This window comes from Rhinopithecus bieti, unplaced genomic scaffold (genome assembly GCF_001698545.2).
Source record: "Rhinopithecus bieti isolate Rb0 unplaced genomic scaffold, ASM169854v2 scaffold_35538, whole genome shotgun sequence".
NCBI lineage: Eukaryota > Metazoa > Chordata > Mammalia > Primates > Cercopithecidae > Rhinopithecus > Rhinopithecus bieti.
In genome coordinates this window covers 1,524,309-1,544,592 of record NW_016815913.1, presented here as the reverse complement: position 1 = coordinate 1,544,592, position 20,284 = coordinate 1,524,309, and the positions used below count along the sequence as shown (strand labels likewise).

Here is a 20,284-nt window from a genome sequence, read left to right as displayed (position 1 = left end):
TTGATAAATAAAAATTGTATATATTTATGGTATACAACATGATGTCCTGAAATACGCACGCATTATGTAATGGCTAAATTAAGCTAATTAACATATGTATCAACTCACACACTTATCATTTATTTGTGATATATATATATTTAAAATCTCTCTTAGCAATTTTCAAGTATACAATACATTGTTATTAACTATAGTCACCATGTTGTATAACAGTTTTCCTGATCCTATTCCTCCTGTAAATGAACTTTTCCATCCCCATTTTCTTTTTTTTTTTTTTGAGACTGGGCCTTGCTCTGTCACCCATCCTGGAGTGCAGTGGTGGGATCTCGGCTCGCTGCGACCTCCGTCTCCTGGGGCTCAAGTGATCCTTCCACCTCAGCCTCCCGAGTAGCTGGGACTACAAGAATGCGTCACCAAGCCCAGATAAGTTTTGTATTTTTCTTCTGCAGAGACAGGGTTTCACCATGTTGCTCAGGCTGGTCTCGAACTCCTGTGCTCAAGTGATCGACCTCCGAAAGTATTGGGATTACAGGCAGGAGCCACTGCACCTGGCCCCTAACTATTATCAACAGAGGCCTAAAAAATAGACCTAAGACTCATTAAATGATATGTGAACCAACAGAAAAGACATGGAATCAACCCAAATGCCCATCAACAATAGACTGGATAAAGAAAACGTGGTACATATACACCACGGAATACTATGCAGCCATAAAAACGAATGAGATCAGCCGGGCGCGGTGGCTCAAGCCTATGCACTTTGGGAGGCCAAGGCGGGTGGATCACCTGAGGTCAGGAGTTCAAGACCAACCTGGCCAACATGGTGAAACCCCTTGTCTACTAAAAATACAGAACAGCTGGGCACTGTGGCAGGTGCCTGTAGTCCCAGCTACTCAGGAGGCTGAGGGAGGAGAATCACTTGAACCTGGGAGGTGGAGGTTGCAGTAAGCCAAGATTGCGCCATTGCACTCCAGCCTGGGTGACAGAGTAAGACTGTCTAAAAAAAAAAAAAAAAAAAAGGAATAAGATCATGTCCTTTGCAGGGACACGGATGAAGTTGGAAGCCATTATCCTCAGCAAACACACACAGGAACAGAAAACTAAATGCTGCATGTTCTCACTTATGAGTTGGAGCTAAACAATGAGAACACATGGACACAGGGAGGGGAACATCATACATTGAGGTCTGTTGGGAAGGGAGGGTGGGAAGAGGGAGAGCATCAGAATAAATAGCTAATGGATGCTGGGCTTACTACCTAGGTGACGGGTTGACAGGTGCAGCAAACCACCATGGCACACGTTTACCTATGTAACAAATCTCCACATCCTGCGCATGTACCCCAGAACTAAAAATAAAAATTTTAAAAAATGATATGTGAACATAGAAGTACATCATCAAGGAAGAAAAGTGATTAGGTTTTATTGGTCAAATGTTTAAGACTCTGTGTGCACATAAAGCATTTTATGTGTATAGAAAATGCTTTTAGAGATACTCTTTTATTATCATTTAAAGTATTCTGAATATCTCTTTAATTTCTCTTAGGGTTCTATATATTAAATGAAAGAGCAGTGTGTGGATTGGAGAGCATAAGATTTATTAGCCATTATAAAGATGATAATACCATGAAAATGGCAAAAAGGCAACGTGTTAGTCACTTCACAGTTACAAGGAAAAAATTAGCACGTTTCAGAGAGGCAGCACACAGGCAGGGGTCTTGCTGGTCTAATAGCTTCAACCTGTCCTTTAAAGGAAAGGAGAGAATTTTTCTAGCCAATTTGAGGCAAAAACTTGGCTTTAAATTAATGATTTGTTTTACCCGTTATTAGTGGTAAACCCCAATTATAATTCTGGGGTTCCCTAGGTTGTTGCCTTTTATTTCAGAAAGTATTGCACAGCTTCCAATTCAAAATTAAATTTATCTTTAACTTAAATATCTGCTATTCAAAAAGAACGGGGCTCATTTAGTTCTATGGGGATCAGTTGTCACAAAATCAAACACCCCCATCACAAACTACAAATATATATAGAAATGAAATAAAATTTAAATGTAAAAAAAGCCATTATGATGGGATTAGAGTCTGTGCCACATATACCATCAATTAATTAAGTCCCATGTGAAAATAAGAATAAGCCTTAGTTTCACCCTTACAGTGGATGTAAGTTTTATGGATCATACTCTGTCTCTTCAGCTCCTTTAACATGCCTGCCACTTCTCTATGAACATGCATCACCACCCAGTTCACCCTCACTACACACACACACACACACACACACACACACACACACACTACTACTGTTAGTCTTCCAAAAAAGAGTCCAGGGGCAGGCATTGTTTTCTCCTGCATTGCTCTGCACCTGGGATATCAAAAACCCAAGCCCAAGCTCAGGATTCATTACCCTATTCTCTTCTTCTACTCATAGTAAATCTTCCTACATTTCATAAGTATTTAATGAGCATTTACTATGTGCCAGACACAGTTTTAGCTGTGAGAAATAAGAGCAAAATCAGATACACTCATCATTCTTTTTGACATTATAATTAATGAAAGGGGATAGATATTAATCAAATAGTTAAATATGTATCAATGTGGAACAACAGTGTTGATTATGAATGAGAGAGATATAGGCCACACAAGATTACAAAACAGAGGATCTGACTAAGTCAGAGAAGACCAAGAAGGCTTCTCTAGGATGTGACACTTAAACTGGGATGCAGAGGAAGGGAAGTCACTAATGAGGCAAGGAGGGGAAGAGGGAGCACTCTATGAGGGAGCCCAAGTGAAATTTCAACTGGGAGTTGATTGTTGAGTAAGTCCTGCCACTTAATTAAGTAGAAGCCTTTCTGTTCTTTTTTATTTATGGCATATTCATTCATTTATTGATTTAATTTATTAAAAACCTTTCTGGGTTTGTTAAGGGCAGCAGAGGTATCAAGAATGAGGAGCAAATATGACATCAAAAGCAAAGCAATGAAAGCAAAAATAGACAAATGGGACAACATCGAACTTAAAAAACGTCTGTGCATCAAAAGAAACATTCAAAAGATAAAAAAATCAACCTACAGAATGGGAGAATATATTTGCAAACCACATACCTGATCAGGGGTCATCTTCAGATTACATAAGAAACTCCTACAACTCGACAGCAACAACCACCACAATTACAACCAGAATAAAACACTGGCAAAGGACTTGAACAGACATTTCTCTAAAGAAGGTATACAAATGCCAACAGGCATACGAAAAGATGCTCAACAGCACTATTCATAAGAGAAATGCAAATCAAAGTCACAATGAGCTATCTCCTCGCACCCTGTAGGAGGGTCGCTATCAAAAGAACACAAAATAACAAGAGTTGGCAAGGATGTAGAGAAATTGGAACCCTTGTGCACTGTTGGTGGGCCTGTAAAATGTTGCAGCCATTGTGGACAACAATATGGAGTTTTCTCAAAAAATTAAAAACAGAATTACTGTTTGCTCCAACAATCCACTTTCTCGATATATATCCAAAGAATTCAAAGCAGAACCTCAAAGAGTTACTTGCACACCTATATTCATTTTTTCACAACAGCCACAAGTTAGAAGCGACCCACATGTCCACTGATGAATGGATAAATAAAATATGGTATATATATGCAATAACAGAATATTATGCAGCCTTAAAAAAAAAAAAAAAAAGAAATCCTGTCACATGCTACAGCATGGATAAACCTCCCAGACACTATGCTAAGTGAAATAAGCCAGTCACAAAAGGACAAATACTGTATGACTTTACTCATATGACATGTCCAAAGTAGTCAAAAATCACAGAGACAAAAAATGGAAAGGTAGTTTCTAACTGGGGGAACTAGGGGAGAGAGCATTAGTGATTAATAGACATTGAGTTTCAATTTTGCAAGATAAAAAAGTTCTAAACATCTGCTGCTGCAAGACAATAGTTAAGACTACTGAACTGTACATTTAAAAAAATTAAAGACATTAGCTTCCTGTTCCAGGAAGCCATGGCTTACGATGCAGACATGTCCAAGTCCAAGAACCCCACCACACACAACCAGTCCCGAAAATGGCACAGAAATGGCATCAAGAAACCTCAATCACAAAGATATAATCTCTTTTTCGTTTTTAATCGAGATGGAGTCTCGCTCTGTCGCCCAGGCTGGAGTGCAGTGGCTCGATCTTGCCTCACTGCAACCTCCGCCTCCCAGGTTCACGGCATTCTGCTGCCTCAGCCTCCCGAGTAGCTGGGACTACAGGTGCCCGCCACCACGCCCGGCTAATTTCTTATATTTTTAGTGGAGACAGGGTTTCACCATGTTAGCCAGGATGGTGTTGATCTCCTGACCTTGTGGTCCGCCCGCCTCGGCCTCCCAAAGTGTTGGGATTACACTGTGCCCGGCCGCTACGAATCTCTTAAGGGGGTGGACCCCAAGTTCCTGAGGAACATGTGCTTTGCCAAGAGGCACAACAAGAAGGGCCTAAAGAAGATGCAGGCCAACAGTGTCAAGGCCATGAGTGCACGTGCCGAGGCTATCGAGGCCCTCGTAAAGCCCAAGGAGGTTAAGCCCAAGATCCCAAAGGGTGTCAGCTGCAAGCCCAATCGACTTGCCTGCATTGCCCACCCGAAGCTTGGGAAGCATGCTCGTGCTCTCATTGCCCAGGGGCTCAGGCTGTGCCGGCCAAAGGCCAAGGCCAAGGAACAAACCAAGGCCCAGGCTGCAGCTCCAGCTCCAGTTCCAGCTCAGGTTCTTGTGGTCCGCCCGCCTCGGCCTCCCAAAGTGTTGGGATTACACTGTGCCCGGCCGCTACGAATCTCTTAAGGGGGTGGACCCCAAGTTCCTGAGGAACATGTGCTTTGCCAAGAGGCACAACAAGAAGGGCCTAAAGAAGATGCAGGCCAACAGTGTCAAGGCCATGAGTGCACGTGCCGAGGCTATCGAGGCCCTCGTAAAGCCCAAGGAGGTTAAGCCCAAGATCCCAAAGGGTGTCAGCTGCAAGCCCAATCGACTTGCCTGCATTGCCCACCCGAAGCTTGGGAAGCATGCTCGTGCTCTCATTGCCCAGGGGCTCAGGCTGTGCCGGCCAAAGGCCAAGGCCAAGGAACAAACCAAGGCCCAGGCTGCAGCTCCAGCTCCAGTTCCAGCTCAGGTTCCCAAGGTGCCCAGCCCCCTACAAAGGCTTCCGAGTGGAGATCTTTGTCTGCCAACGTGGGGACAGAGAACTAGTGCGACACCCTCAGGCTGTCGTGTACATGGGGCTGGTGTTCTCCTGTGCCATTTGTACAAATAAACCTGAGGCAGGAAAAAAAAAATTAGACATTAAAAAAAGTCAGTCTCATCTAGTCCCTAAAATGGTTCCAAATAACATATTACTAGGCAAATTTTTAAATAAATGAATAAATCTGATTAACTCCAATAGCAACATGAATTTAACTGAAATAATAAAGGTGCATTTCAAAAAATTTTAAAAAAGAATGATAGTCAACAAAACACTGAATTAATGATTAAAAGGTCATCGGTGACCTCTAAGAATATTAGGACAGCACTGAAATCAAACAGTGGACAGCGGAAGACAAAAGCCAGATTTGGTGAAATCAGGAAGGGTGGGGTGGCAAGGAAGAAGAAATAAATATCAGCCCTCCTTGTGAAGTCTGACGGTGGAAGAAAGGCCAAATACCGTGTCAGTTTGAGAAAGGGTTTGTTCTCTCCCAGGACGAAAAGCTCTAATTTGATTGATTTCATGACCTTAGTTATTGTTTTTCTCTCATAGAACAAAAAGAGAGATGCCAAATGGACTTAAAGAGAAGTGAAACCCAGAGGCTGCAAATTGCTAGCCGAACTTGGTTCACAATAAAACCTAAGTTGGTTGCAAAATATTTTAAGCTTTAGTGGCTCCTGCCTGTAATCCCAGCACTTTGGGAGGCTGAGATGGGTGGATCACCTGGAGATCAGGAGTCTGAGACCAGCTTGATCAACACAGTGAAACCCCATCTCCACTAAAAATACAAAAATTAGTTGGGCATGGTGGCATGCACCTGTAGTCCCAGCTGCTTGGGAGGCTGAAGCAGGAGAATCGCTTGGACCCAGGAGGTGGATGTTGCAGTGAATCGAGATCACACCGCTGCACTCCAGCCTGGGCGACAGAAAAAACTATCTTAAGTTGTAAGATTTTCCATAAAATTCTGGATGTCTGTTATCTCTTGAAATGATATTATTATCGCATGGCCACAGCTGGCTGGAGCTGCATAGCAATCGCTCCCTTCAGAAAGGCAAAGCCACATCTCTCTTGTAATTACTTCCTAATATTTTTCACCACATACTAAACATTGCATTCATTCGACCAATATTTATTGAGCACCTACTATGTGCCAGGCATTGTTCCAGGCTGTGAGGATACAAGTAGTGAGCAAGACCAGCCTTCTTACAGAGGAGCCAGTCAAAACAAACATATACATAGTTTATACAATTTCATGTAATGATGCTGCTGTGAGGGGGAAAAGGGTAAATTCATTTTAGGAACAATTGTGGGAAGAGGAGGGTGATTTTCTTTTATCTTTTTTCCCCAAAGTATAGTTTCCTGCTTCATAGTACCCGTTTCTTCTAAAGGTAGCATTTCCTTCCACCTTTGACCCTTGATTTCTCCTTTTTTTTTTTGGCCAAAGTTTATTGATTATCTCTTCAAAGTGTGCATAAATGCATCTCTTCCTCACTTTTCTAGAATGCCGCAGAGCCCACCACATCATGCTGAGATGGTTGCAGTGGCTTCCCAATTGGTCTCCTTACCTCTTATCTCTACAAACTTTTCTCCCTCACCCCCGTCCACCTTCTAGCCTGTGTAGATTATTCTTCCTGGGACGTCACTGCCCATGTTGCATCACTTTTCAACTCCACTTCAAGTTCCAGGACAACAATGAGGTGTACATACCTGGGTTTTGGAGTCAGGCAGCCTGGAAGGGATAGTCTATATGTCCCTCCGTTTCCTCACTGTAAAATGCAGATGATAATTCTCCCATGAGAGGTCGTGAGAGGGAAATGAGAGGAGGTGTGGGAAGCGCCAGTCCAGTTCCTGGTTGGGGGACTCTCACAATGGAAACAGCATCTGATCCTCACTGCTGAGTCAAGATGGTCCATCGCTCTCTTGTCTCAATCCTTTAGAACGTATTTGGTGATGAACTGCCACGTTAACATTATTTTTCTTATCTACCCAACTAGTTTGACAATTCTCCTAGGAAAACTGAGGCTTTTCTACTCAAAGCCTCAGGGAATTCTGCACATAGCAGGCATTCTGCCTTCATGATTGAACAAGTTGGGCCTGCATCAGTGTCAGGCCAGGGTGGCAAGTGGGCTGAAGTGCAGCCTGCACTATGCTGTGAGGCCGGCACCTGCAGGACTGCACCCACTGAGGCAGGGTGGAGGCCTGGAGGGGCAGGACAGTAGGTGTTCATGCTCTCTTCTCAAGTCGGAGCTGAAATTTCGACCCTGTGAAGACCTCCCTGACACCTCCCTGTGCCCATTCCCCTACGGTGACACACAAAGTTGTGTGATAATCATTTCTATGTGTATCTCTCTCTCAGGCTGCATTTACTAAGGGCCAGTGCTCTGTGTTCATACAGTTAATTCGGGTGCCTGGTACTTAGGAAAGCATTCAATAATGATTACGGAACGAAAGATGACTTTCAAGGAAAGTCCGAATGGGAGGCAGAAAAACTGCAGCATCAGGACAGAGTTACAGATAAAATTTAGAGAGGAGACTTGAGGTGGGAGGAGTATGGAGGCTCTGATTCCTAGTTATTACTCTGACTGGAAACATTATCAGGCTAGCTCAAACTTAACAAGAGACGTACAAAGCAGAATCTTTGCATCCATGGATGACTACAGACTTTGTTACAATCTGTTTTTTTAATTTTTTAATACTATTTTATTTATACTCACTATGAAAAAATGGTTATACTATCATGTTTACATAGATGCTAATATTGGAAACAGAATTCAGTAACAAATTACATTTAAATTTTATAAAGAACACACAAACATTAAAACACTGATTGGTTAAAGGAAGCAGAGTTTGAGGAAAACCATTAGCTATAATTTTTATTTTCATTAAAGAGCAGCACCCTCTGAGAAGAATCAAATCAATCAGTAACATTCATCTATACCATAAAATAAAAGTACAAAGGAAAGTTAGTGATTGTACTGATTTTGCTTTTACTAAGCCATTTTACGTTCCTCGCACTCAATGCGAACAAATAAAACATAATCTGAAGAAAAATATCTCCTTATTATTATTCGCAATAAAAAAATCGGCTTCATTCTGCAGGCCTGGGCAGACTGTACAATAGAGAGCACTTAATGGCTCAAGTGGATCAATGTACCGGTTTGATTCTGATCCACGGAATAGAATCTCATCCATATTTGGTGGCTGGACTAACTCCATGGGAGCTGTGGCAGACCGAACCATTTTTGTGGTATCCCCAGATCTCACTAAATAAGAAAAGACCCTACCCCAGAAAATATAACAATTGATCTGTCCATAAATTTTATCTATATGCTTGCTCTTTAGTATAAGTTGGAAAAAGAGGCCCTTTCTTGAGCCCATGGATAAAAGTACTGCCGTCTAAAGATTGCTGGATCGATATTGTGTTGTTATAATAAAGATAAGGTACACATTGAAACCACTGTCCGATTAAGAAACTTCCACAACTTGTCTCAATTCTTCAAAGAATGGAGTAAGTTTCTTTTCTAGGCTGACAATTAGTCCTGTATTGGCATTGCTGCTGGCTATGAAACTCACTACCAAAGGTAATGATTTAATTGAATCACCTGGTAGGTGTAACAGTAACAGATGATACTTTTATTTTTTGAAAGTCCAAGTTTGCTCCTTTGGTCTGTTGCAAGGGCAAAAGTAGATGAAAAACCAGGTCTCAAAGCACGCTCTGGAGCATTATCATTGGCCACTTTAAAATAGGTACTCCAACTCTGACACAACAATTTTATACATGAATCGCTTTAGGTCATCCGCCATGATGAACTCCCTTCTCTTGCAGGATCAATCTCCATGCCTGGGGGTTCTGGGCTGCCCGGTTCTCTCCACTGTCACTTCAGGGACAGCTTCAAAGACCACAATCTGGTTTTATGTTGGGTATATGGCAAATGCAAAGAATTGACTCTTGGGGTGAGGAAGCTGCCCTTCCTACCACTGTTTTATAGCCTGAGGGAGCTCATGTTAGGCCAAGACCTTACCGTCTTTCAGAAAACAGATCTCAGTTTTGCCATGGTTTTGAGGTCCTGAACCAAAACTTCACTGGCGGTTCTACCAAATCACAACCTCTGACTGAGTCTCTCCTCTCATATGATTCCCATAACAGAATGTTTTGGTGGAAGTTCTGTTAAGCAGTAAAACCACAGCCAATCAAGAAATCACCGATAAAGCAAAGTCTAGCTTTCCATTAACCAGGACAGTCAGCTTCTGTAAAATGGAGTGTCAACACTGCGCCTTCTGTACTAGGCCAAGTGTTTTCTCCTTCTTGGAACTCACCAGATCTTATTGTTCTTGAGTGGAATGGATTAACTTTCTATACTAGCCTTGAGGAATACATGATAGGAATTCTATCAGTGACAGACTAATGTTTAGGCAGGAAAAAGTCATCATCATGCAGAAATATCCTGATATGTAAATGAGAACGTACAGAAAAAAGCTGACTAGATATACTCTAAATCAAAGGCCTGCCAAGAGTCAAGAGAATTCCGCGAACTGAAAAAGACTCCATGCCAGAATCATGAGCCAGCGCTGCAGAGGTTATAATTTCTTTCTCTGCATTGTGTCCTCTGCATTATGCTCATATACGAGAAGAAAACTGAGATAGTGATTGGGCCATTTCTTTTCTTAATTTAATTTTAAAAAACTTGAGCCACAAGGTATCAATTCTGAGGACCTAATTAGTTTACTGGCAATAAAGTCCACAACCAGCATAATCCTTAAAATATAATCTGTAGCCCTTACCAGTTCCGCTGTTTCCTGGTGTTTCTCACCCAGGACGATCTCAAACCCAACAAGTAGCCAGGAGCAGAGGTATCTGGGCCAATGTAGAAAGAAGACTTTGAGGTTAAGACATGGTATTTAAGGTTCTGCTGCAAATGTTGTTTTAAACAAATCACCGTTCAACTACAACGGTATAATCATGCAAAAACTTCATCTGCCATGAAGAAAGTGCAGTGCTTTGAGAACTAGAAAAAGCAGTTAAATTTAAGGCCTTGCTTTATATTTCGGAGCTGCTATCGGGGCCTATTGGAGGTATGACTTTCCTGCACACAGGAGCAAACTGAAAACTGTCCTGTGTGGCTTTATTCCACGTTCACCCCTGCAGCAAATGCCTTTTCTGTGAGGAGCTACCGGCTGATGGGGAATCAAGAAGCGGTCCCTCCTAAGTGGCGTTTCTGAGTGGGTTCCAGGAGTCCACAGTGACCTTAAGAGGCAGGCTACTTGGGGGGCAGCCAGGCCGTGAGACGAGAAAGTTGTTAAGTAACATTGCTGTGTGCCCATAAGTTTGTATCTTTTATTAGATTAGATAATATATCTCACATGCTGGGTTGTTAAGCAAATAAATATGCGTAAGGAAATTACAATCCACATAATTATATGAGTCGTTTCAACCACCACTCACCCCCAGAGTGACTGTATTTTCTTGTGCCTATGCCAGTGCAGCCCAGTTGCTCTGTCACTGTCAATGGGGACAGGATCCCCTTACTCCGAAAAGCAAATCAGGAACAAACAGGGCAAGTGAGAGTACATCAGGGCCCAGAAACATGTGAGAAACAGCAGCTCAGAAGGGTCTCCAGACTGATGGGCGGGTGATCCTATATTCTTGTTGGGCTGACAACCCTTCTAAGGCTTCAGGCTCCAGGTGCTGGCAAGAAATCTCAGAGGTGGGGTGGGAGAGAGAGACGCGAGGCGACCCACGCAGGCAGAAGGCTCCCACCCCACCCCGGGACGCCCCCCGACAGCAGGCCGGGATCGCCGGCAGGGGCTGAGCCTGGGGTCGCGCAGGGGGACCCAGAGGGCAGACCGGGGCTGGGGGTGGGGAAGAGGCGGGAACCCGGGGCGGACCGCTGCGAGGTGTACTCCCCCGCCACCACCGCGCCGCGAGTTTCCGCGCACGTGGCCGTGGGGCCGGCCTCGCTCCCGCCCCCCGCCGGGTCCGCGCAGCCCCCTCCTCCGCGGTTCCGGAGCGGGCCAGAGCGCGCGCAAGCGGGCGGGGGCGGGCCGCAAGCAGGGCTCCTCTGGCCGCTTTCCAGGTCGGCGCCACTAAATACGGGCGATGAGGCCTTCGCGGCTTTCCCAAGTCTGACCTACGCCGGATGGGGCCGCCGCCGCCGCCGCCCGCTGACAGCCGCTGTTCGGTCCCCGCCGGCCGCTGCCGCCGCCGCCGCCGCCGCCAGCCGCCGGCCCTGCAGGCGCTGGGCGCGCGCAGCCAGGCAGTGAGTGGCGCGGCCCTCGGAGCGGGGCGGCCCCGGGGACACCGCGGGGGCGGGGTGGGGGGCGCCGGACCTGGGGTGGGGAGGGATGAGTGGCACCGCGGGGACAGGTAAGACTTGCCCTCCCCGGCCGCGCGCTGCTTGTGTGCGTGCGTGTGAGCGCGTTGAGTGGAGGGCTAAGTTGTTCGTCCTCGGGGCAGCCTGGGAGGCTCCTCGGCGTGTGGCTTGGCTTCTGGCGCTCGCCGTCCCGGTGCTTCTCGGTGGGGCCTGTCTAGGGTGGGGTGGGCGCGGAGCCGGAGGGGACCGCTCCGGGGACTTGCTCGCAGGGCCGCTCGCCTTCCTCGCGCCTGCATCCGCCCGCGCCTCGGGCCCCGGGACCTGTCAAGGGATGCTCGTCCTGCGGCGGGGGCGGCGGCCGGGCTGGAGCTGGGGCTCGGGGCGTAGGCAGGGACCAGGATGGGCGCCAGAGGAGTCGCTTGCTGTAGCTGGAGAGCGGGGACAGCGGACAGAGGGGCGGCGGGGTCGTCATTGTGACTCTTTGGGGCCACTTTTAAACTCGCCAGTGCCCCATTGGCCTCGTTGGCCTTCCGTTTCATAGGCTTTTTGCTTTGCTTACCTTTGAGGCATGCGAAGTGAGGAAAAAAAAAAGTTAGGAATGTTCAAGTATCTCTGGGCTCGCGCTTGGACTGTGTCGGAGCCCGGGTGTTTGTCTTTTCCTTGGCCCGCCCCTAGATGCCAGTTCTCCGCAGAGGGGAGGGGGCGAGGTGGGGAGCAGACACAGGAGACTGCCTGACGCCAGCTTTGTGATCGGAAGGAGGAGCACGGGGAAAGCATTTTTATGGATGGCTAATCGCTGACAAGTCTTCCCGTTACTATTCCTTCCTCCTCCCGCCCTTGACCGTGAACATTTGAAATGACAGTTTGGAAATACTACGTTGATTTATTTCTGGGCTGGAGTGGGTACTCCTGAGAAGTAACCTACAAATGATACAAATCCAGTTTGGGGATAAAGTTGTATGTAAATTCTTTACCCGGTAGTTCACAGTGAGATACACACCCACAAGGGCACTGTGGAGTGCTTTGGATGGATCCAGTTTACTAGTACCATTTCGGTGGCTTGCCAGATTTCTTGGATGATCTTTTGGAAATGTAGGTTAGCAAGAAGCGTGGAGGCTGACCGTAAAGTCGTGAGGCATTTAATAATGCTGCCTCCTAAGCAGTAACTGAGCAGAACGTTTGTGGCATCCGTCTGGGAAAGTGAAATGTGACTGCTACAAGCATATCTTCTGCCTTAGCATTCCTCCAAGTGTGAGGGAATGCCTTTGGATGTTTACATTTTAAAAATAGTGATCTATATTTAAGAAGGCATTTAAAATAAAAGCCAAAGACATTCTCAACTCCAAATAGACAAAGATTCAATAAATGAGTTTCCCTGTGCTTGTAGGAAAGCATCAACACGATTTTAGACTGCTTTTAGGTTTGTGGTTATCCAAGGAGGCTTCAGATGAGAAAAGGATGTGACGCTTTATAAATAAGGAGCATTTTAAATACAAGATGACAGAAATTTCAAGTACTGTATCCGAAAAATAACGTTTAGTGGCAATAGTCACCTTCACTGATGGCAAGACAGCTGCCTACCAGACAGCCTTCGGCCTCTTAATGTATTCTGACTCAACCAGCTCCCATTTTTATGCTTGACTGGTTATCTTTGTCAGAGCTGTTTTATGCTTGAGCTCTGTGGTTTCAAACTATGCTTAAGGGAATGCCAACATACTCTTGATCTGAACAAGCTCATTTTTATCTGCAGTGTTTACTAAAAATCAAAGACGTAAACAAATTTTGGGTTAAACCTCTAAGTACTTTAGAATTACCACATCTTTGTCATCAGTCTTTCAAAGTCAACATGAACTATTTGACTTTTCTCCTTTTAAAATCTTTTTTTTAACTTATATTTTCCTAGTTAATGAGTAATCAGAAAATATTCACAGATGTCAACTCTTGCATCTCTGATTGCCCAATACATGGGATGAGAAAGAAGAGTTTTGTTTTGTTTTTTAAATGAAACATTACTAAAGATATCCATATGTAATAAACAACTGGTACACTATTTATCTTTACTAATCATGTGGTCAGTCGGAGGGAAAAAAGTCTGTCCAGAAATTGTTTCAGGAAGATGAAAATATTCAATGTCAGCATGAAAATACTTAATATATTCTCCAAATAGTTTAATTCTGATTAATGAGAGTGCAATATGCGTTGCCAAACTGGAGGGATAGTGTTTCATAAGTGATCGCTATAGCATTAAGGTAACGAGTTTATATCTGACATTCCCTCTGTAATAAATAAGACAGCAGTTTCATCATGTTCTGCTTTAATATGTGGGAAATAATCCTTATCCACAGGATGTACTCTCATTTAAGGGAAGGTAAAGGTTATGACAAATACATGGTTTTTCTGATGTGCCAAACATACTATGCTAAATTTTAAAGCTTTAACGAAGCTTAGTGCAGATTTTCTGTATATTGTTTTTGGACACTTAGAGAGGAATTAAAAAACGGGAAACTGTCCAGAATAAAGCAGTAAATACAGCAGTACGTTGAAACCATGAATCTTCTCAAATAGTTGTAATTTTAGGCTGTTGGATTTATATTTCCTTGGTTACTGTTGCTAGTGAGTTGAAAAGTTATTCTAAAGCAAAAAAAAAAAAAAAAAATGCAAAAAGTAAATTCATAAGTACTTATAATAGTGTGAGTATTTTCACAATGTTTCATGTTATCCTGGTGAATGTCCATGTCCTAAGGACATTAAAAAAATAAACAATTATCCCCTAGTAATAAACTAACCTTTTAAAATAAATATTCCAGTAAGTTATGTGTCTTAAGAAACTTGTATCAACTAAAGTTGTTAGGATTTCAAGATATCTGTTAGCATTAGAAGTCATTATACCCATGAAAACTGGATATTCTTCTTGCCTGGTGGTCTTCATTCTGACACTTCCTACCCCAAAACCATGAGGTGACACCTCAGCTGCACTTGCCTGACTTATATTCTGCTCTCCTTTAGTGTCGGCCTCCTTATGTGTTAGGCTGACTCAAGACCACTTTTCCAGGCTTATCTTCCCAGTCTTTCCCTATTTTATGCTGCAATAAAAATAGCAAATGCTAGTTTCCACACATATCCTGGCTTTCCTCTCCTGTGCACCTTTACCCCACGCTGAGACCTTCCCAGCTTCCCCACCTCCCACCAGATCCTCAAATGTGACTTCTTTATCTTGTATGCCCTGTTCAGGCGCTGCCTTCACTGGACTTTCTGTGATCACCCTGGTCCCAGGTATGTCCTTCTTCGAGCTCCTGTGGCTTTTTGCCTTTTCAACTCTTGTCTGTCTTGTATTAAGTTACTCATAGACTAATTTATTTCTTCCCCTCAGACCGTCCTTACAAGATCCAGGAAGGACGGGACTGTTTCATCTACCTTTTTTATTCCCTAAATGCGGACCACAGTGCCCTTTATGGTACTCTATCAATTAACAACAAATACATGACACATTTTTTCACTGAACCCTTGGTCCCTCCTGAAATAAAATCTGTAAAAGCATTTCATCCATAGGATAAGGTCCATCTTTCAAGAAGCTGGTGTTGAATCTGAGCTGAGGACTTGTTATGAGGCCTGAAATCGCCTCAGCCCAGTTGAGAGCCTGCTTCTCCTGAATATTGTGGCTGAGCTTATTGCATTAGCAATTTTCCATATCAGATTCACTAAATACACAATGGAAGCCATTTAGTAGAAAAACAGATTTTAATGTGATATGGCTACCACAATGAAACACTAATGTGATTCCACAGAAAATTGCTAACACGATATGCTGATCCCCGCCCGCCGCCATAGCCGCATAAAAATTGATACTGTTTTTAGTGTATGTGTTTCAAACTATGCTCACAAAAGGAAAGCAGACTTCTACTGAGATGAGCTGCTGCTTTGTTCACATCGGGTGTATAAAGGGTCTTGTTATCAGCCTTGTCAGAGGCTGAATCTCCTTTCTGTGCCTGGTCATTCTGTTATAGAAAACAGTACTAACTCTCATTTTTAAAATATATCACGTTCTGTGTAATGATCCAGTATTAAAGTTAATATGATGTGAAAAAATAGAATTTGCTTATAAATATCATGCCTGTATAATATATTCAATTGTACCGTTTTAATTGGGAAGCTCTAATCAACTCAAAACCCATTTTTCAAGAATCAAAATGACTCCAATATAAAATTTAAATTCAGAATTTAAAATAAAATGCACAAATATTAAGAAACGGATTGTAGGCCGGGCGTGGTGGCTCACGCTTGTAATCCTAGCACTTTGGGAGGCCCAGGCAGGCAGATCACGAGGTCAGGGGAACGAGACCACGGTGAAACCCCATCTCTACTAAAAATACAAAAAAATTAGCTGGGCATGGTGGCGGGCGCCTGTAGTCCCAGCTACTCGGGAGACTGAGGCAGGACAATGGCGTGAACCTGTGAGGCAGAGCTTGCAGTGAGCCGAGATCGCGCCACTGTACTCCAGCCTGGGCGACAGAGCGAGACTCTGTTTAAAAAAAAAAAAAAAAGGATGGTAGATGTGTGTGTGCACAAGGCTGTAACACTTTAGAAATCATAAGCACTGAAGAGATTACAGTTCTTCCCCCTCACTCCCCAGCCCACATTTAATTCAAAGATAAAAGTTTAACCCAGAGAATAATTGTAAAGGAGACATAGGTAGTTCTGATTTTTCCTATAATGACAATTTTCAATTCCTCTTTTTTAGATATGAAATATCCAAATCTCTCTCTGTCTCATTCTTTGGTGCTCTATTAGCTGATGTCACTGGTGGGGATTATTTTTATGTGAATTTCCCCTTGGGGAAATTTAATACTTAGTATCTGATCACTTCCTTTTCTTTTTCATATTTAATTCTGAGGGACTATAAATAGAAAACATGTACTCCTCAGTCCCAGGGAGAGTTTGGTGCTGCAGTTGTGAAAAGCAATCTTCAGTTTACAAGCACTGGGTGTGCCAGGGATGTCCATTCATTCTAGGACTCCAGTTGCCAGTTTTCTGTCACTGAACGAAGGAATCTGGACAGCATACATGTGGTCTTGGGGCCACTCAAATGTGTTGGTGACATTGGGGATTCTGAGTTGAGGATTCTGATGCCTTAGAGTTTGCAGGTAGTGGAAGTGTGAACACTGTGAGGTAGCCACGTCCTGAACCCACTGACCCCGGGAGCGCATCCCTAGATAGACTGGGCCATTTGCCTTAAATCACTGCTTTAATCTACGGAATATCTTCTTCCATATAGCCTGTTAATTTTTACTTTTAATCTGTTAAAGTGCTTAGAAGCCTATCAAATACAGATTTACTTTGGTTACTGTGTATTTTGATTTGTTTTCACAAAACGCAGTAATTGTGCAGTGGTTAATGTCGTTCTAAAGGATTTTGTCCTAAGTACTTGTGGGCTATGGAAGGTTTACAGCAGATTTGCAGATCTTTTTTAAGAAGCATTTGATGGATGGTAGCATTCAACTGAAGTGCCAGGGGTTGCTTTCTGAATTCTTGTATCTAAATTTAACTGACTTGGTAGTACCACGTTTCAGGAATTAATGGTAACGCAGAAAGGGATTCACAGATTCCATCAGTTTCCCACTTTGTGGCAGAATATTTAACGTCTCTTATCTGTACACTTCATCATAAGTTAATGAATTCATCTTGCTCCTTTCTTTGCTGAGAATCACAGAGTTTGGCTGAGAGAAGGAGTGAGGAAGGAAGAGTAAGTGTTGTTGTTGTTTTTTTTTTTGAGACAGAGTGTCATTCTGTTGCCCAGGCTGGAGTGCAGTGGCACCATCTCTGCTCACTGCAAGCTCCGCCTCCAGGGTTCACACCATTCTCCTGCCTCAACCTACTAAGTAGCTGGGTCTATAGGCACCCACCGCCACGCCCGGCTTATTTTTTGTATTTTTAGTAGAGACTGGGTTTCTCCGTCTTAGCCAAGATGGTCTTGATCTTGTGATCTCGTGATCCGCCCGCCTTGGCCTCCCAAAGTGCTGGGATTACAGGCATGAGCCACCGCGCCCTGCCCAAGAGTAAGTCATTTTAAGGCTTGGGCAGTAGCACTGTTGAGAAGTTCGAGGCACCTAAGTATGGAAAGAGGGTGTTGCAGAAAGCAGATTGGCAGATGCCAAAAGTGGACATCACATATTTGAATTAGTGTTAGCAGTATGCAAGGCACCTGCATTATGAGTTAAGAGGATCCTAGTGAGCTGGCCAGGGCAGTACATCAGCACTCATGACATTGTTTCTAGGGGAAAGTGAATTCCAATTTCCAAATCACTACACAGGATTGAGCACAACTTGTTCATAAAGCGAGACCGCCAGTGATTGATGATATGGGTGATTGTTATTAATGATATAAGTGATTATTAGAAGCCAAGAATGAATATGGTAATGAATATGGACGATGAAAAATGTGTTAAGCTAAAAAGATTTTAGGTCTCATGTGGTTTTCTTTCTCTTGTTTATGCATTTAGTCATTCTTTCTTTGTTTTCTAGTGGAAGTAGAATTTTATTTTTAGGAATAGGAGTTGAATAAAATATTTGTCAAAGACAAACATTTATGGACCTAAATGCTTCCCTTTCAGCTTATTGACTATATGTTTACACAAAACAGTCATTAGGTGTTGGCTGTGTTTGCAAATAGTGACAAGTTAGTATTATTTCAAAGGAGTGGCAGTTTTACTTGCATTCTGTTGTCATTGCATCTAATTTTATTGCAAGATATTCTAAATACACTTCATTTTGTAAAAGTTGTATTGGTTATATCTTGGAGTTTCAAAGTGTTGCAATTTTGTGGGTGTGGGAATCACTTTAGAAGGTGGAACGTGTAAATTTATGGGGCTTGTATAGGATATTCATTCAACCAGTATTGGGGCCTCACAGGCAGTGTAGATATAACAGGCACAGTGAGCTGAGATCGTGCCATTGTACTCCATCCTGGGAAATGAGTGAAACTCTGTCTCAAAAAATAAAATAAAAATAAAAATAAAATTGAGCTTTCCCAAACAGCAGTTCATAACACGGCTTGTTACAGGCCCTGGGGACTACACAACGAAATAAAGTGACAAAAATAAAATCCCAGTCTCCAGGGTTTCATAGCGTAGTTAGCGTGGAAGAGATCAAGAGGCAAATACTAAAATATTTCTCCGGTAGTAAGATGTCTTACCTCCCCGAACTGTAATCTATTTGGGTTTATTTCTCTATTCAGCTGGCCTTGTGAGTCAGTGGCTTCTGCATCAGCAGATTCAACCAACCGCAAATGAAAAATATTTAGGAAAAAAATAAAAATAATACAAATTAAAATAAGATAAAATAAAACCATTTACATAGCATTTACAGTATAGTAGGTATTATAAGTAAGCTAAGATGATTTAAAGTATAAGAAAGGATGTGGTAGGTTATATGCAAATATACCATTTTACACAAGGGACTTGAGCATCCTTGGATTTTGGTGTCTGTGGGCATTCTGGACTGATTTTCCCGTAGATACCTGGGGATGACTGTATTTTTCCTGATACGACTTCCGTATTTTCTGTGTGTGAATTTTTAGTTAGTCTTGTCAAGGATAATGAGAATGATCCCATTTGGGATTTGGGAGGTAAACTAGACGGTAGAGGTAGAATAGAAGAGACATAAACAGGAAGAGATTCTGTCAGGAAGTCCTTATGAGAACTTAGAGATGCTGAGAACATCCCTAGGCCATGGAATTTCATTGCTTACTCAGTCTGTCAGGAGGAGGACCCAGCCTTTGTACAGTTTCCTCCTGTTTTTCCCTGCTATCCTTTACTGGTTCAAGGGTGAGTTTGCATGGCTGGTCCTATAGGAAACCCCACCCAACCCTTTTAGCCAGCCTGGGGCCTCCAGACCACTTTGAGTACACTCCTCTAGGAACTGTTGTAGTAGTGCACCTATTACTTGTCTGATAATAATGTGTTTCGATTGCTCTCTCAATAATGTTATAGAGGAAAGGGACCATGTCTTATCTGGAAATACTCAGCTGCTAGGGTAGTGTCCATTTCATTGTTGATACTTGAACCACTCCACCTTTCACTTCCCTAAATATTTTGGGGTTTCAATGACCCCACCTTTCTTTTCCCTAAATAGGTTGGTTTTTGTAGGGTGAGGTGGAAGGAAGGACAAGGAATTTGGATTTAATCTGCAGGCAAAGGAGAACTATTCAATTTTAACCCATAGTCAAGAGAATTATTAAATGGTTTGAACAGAAGAATCACATGATCAAAGGGGTATTTGGAAGAGTAAAGACAAATTCAAGTGATGTGCATGCTTTTAAATGGCCACAACTCCTAGCTAAGCAATTGACACACCATCTCCACTGCTTCATTCTTCTCTTTAGCAAATAAAAATCCGAGCTTCCCCGGCTGGGCACGGTGGCTTATACCTGCAATCCCAGCACTTTGGGAGGCTGAGGCAGGCAGATCACCTGAGGTTGGGGGTTCAAGACCAGCCTGACCAACATGTAGAAACCCCGTCTCTACTAAAAATACAAAATTAGCTGGGCATGGTGGCACATACCTGTAATCCCAGCTACTGGGGAGGCTGAGGCAGGATAATGGCTTGAGCCTGGGAGGCGGTGGTGGTTGCAGTGAGCTGAGATCGTGCCATTGTACTCCATCCTGGGAAATGAGTGAAACTCTGTCTCAAAAAATAAAATAAAAATAAAATAAAATTGAGCTTTCCCAAACAGCAGTTCTTTTTTTTTTTTTTTTTTTTTTTTT

The 20,284-nt window shown here is 43.2% G+C and overlaps 1 protein-coding gene and 2 pseudogenes across 3 annotated transcripts in view; 2 read left to right on the top strand and 1 right to left on the bottom strand.

The window, feature by feature from the left end:
* Positions 1 to 4,019: 4,019 nt before the first annotated feature.
* Positions 4,020 to 5,286, top strand: LOC108516563 (60S ribosomal protein L29 pseudogene; annotated as a pseudogene).
* A 3,393-nt stretch (positions 5,287 to 8,679) lies between these two features.
* Positions 8,680 to 9,018, bottom strand: LOC108516569 (ragulator complex protein LAMTOR3 pseudogene; annotated as a pseudogene).
* A 2,316-nt stretch (positions 9,019 to 11,334) lies between these two features.
* The window catches only part of SMAD9 (SMAD family member 9), a 76,188-nt gene continuing 67,238 nt past the window's right edge, over positions 11,335 to 20,284 (top strand). Inside the window, exon 1 of one of the 3 annotated variants that reach the window (XM_017854146.1) lies at positions 11,335 to 11,471. The gene's annotated coding sequence lies outside the window, so the exon portion shown is untranslated. Of the gene's footprint in view, positions 11,472 to 11,561; positions 11,579 to 20,284 lie in introns of those variants that run through there. The other 2 variants (XM_017854143.1, XM_017854144.1) reach the window with 2 other exon arrangements.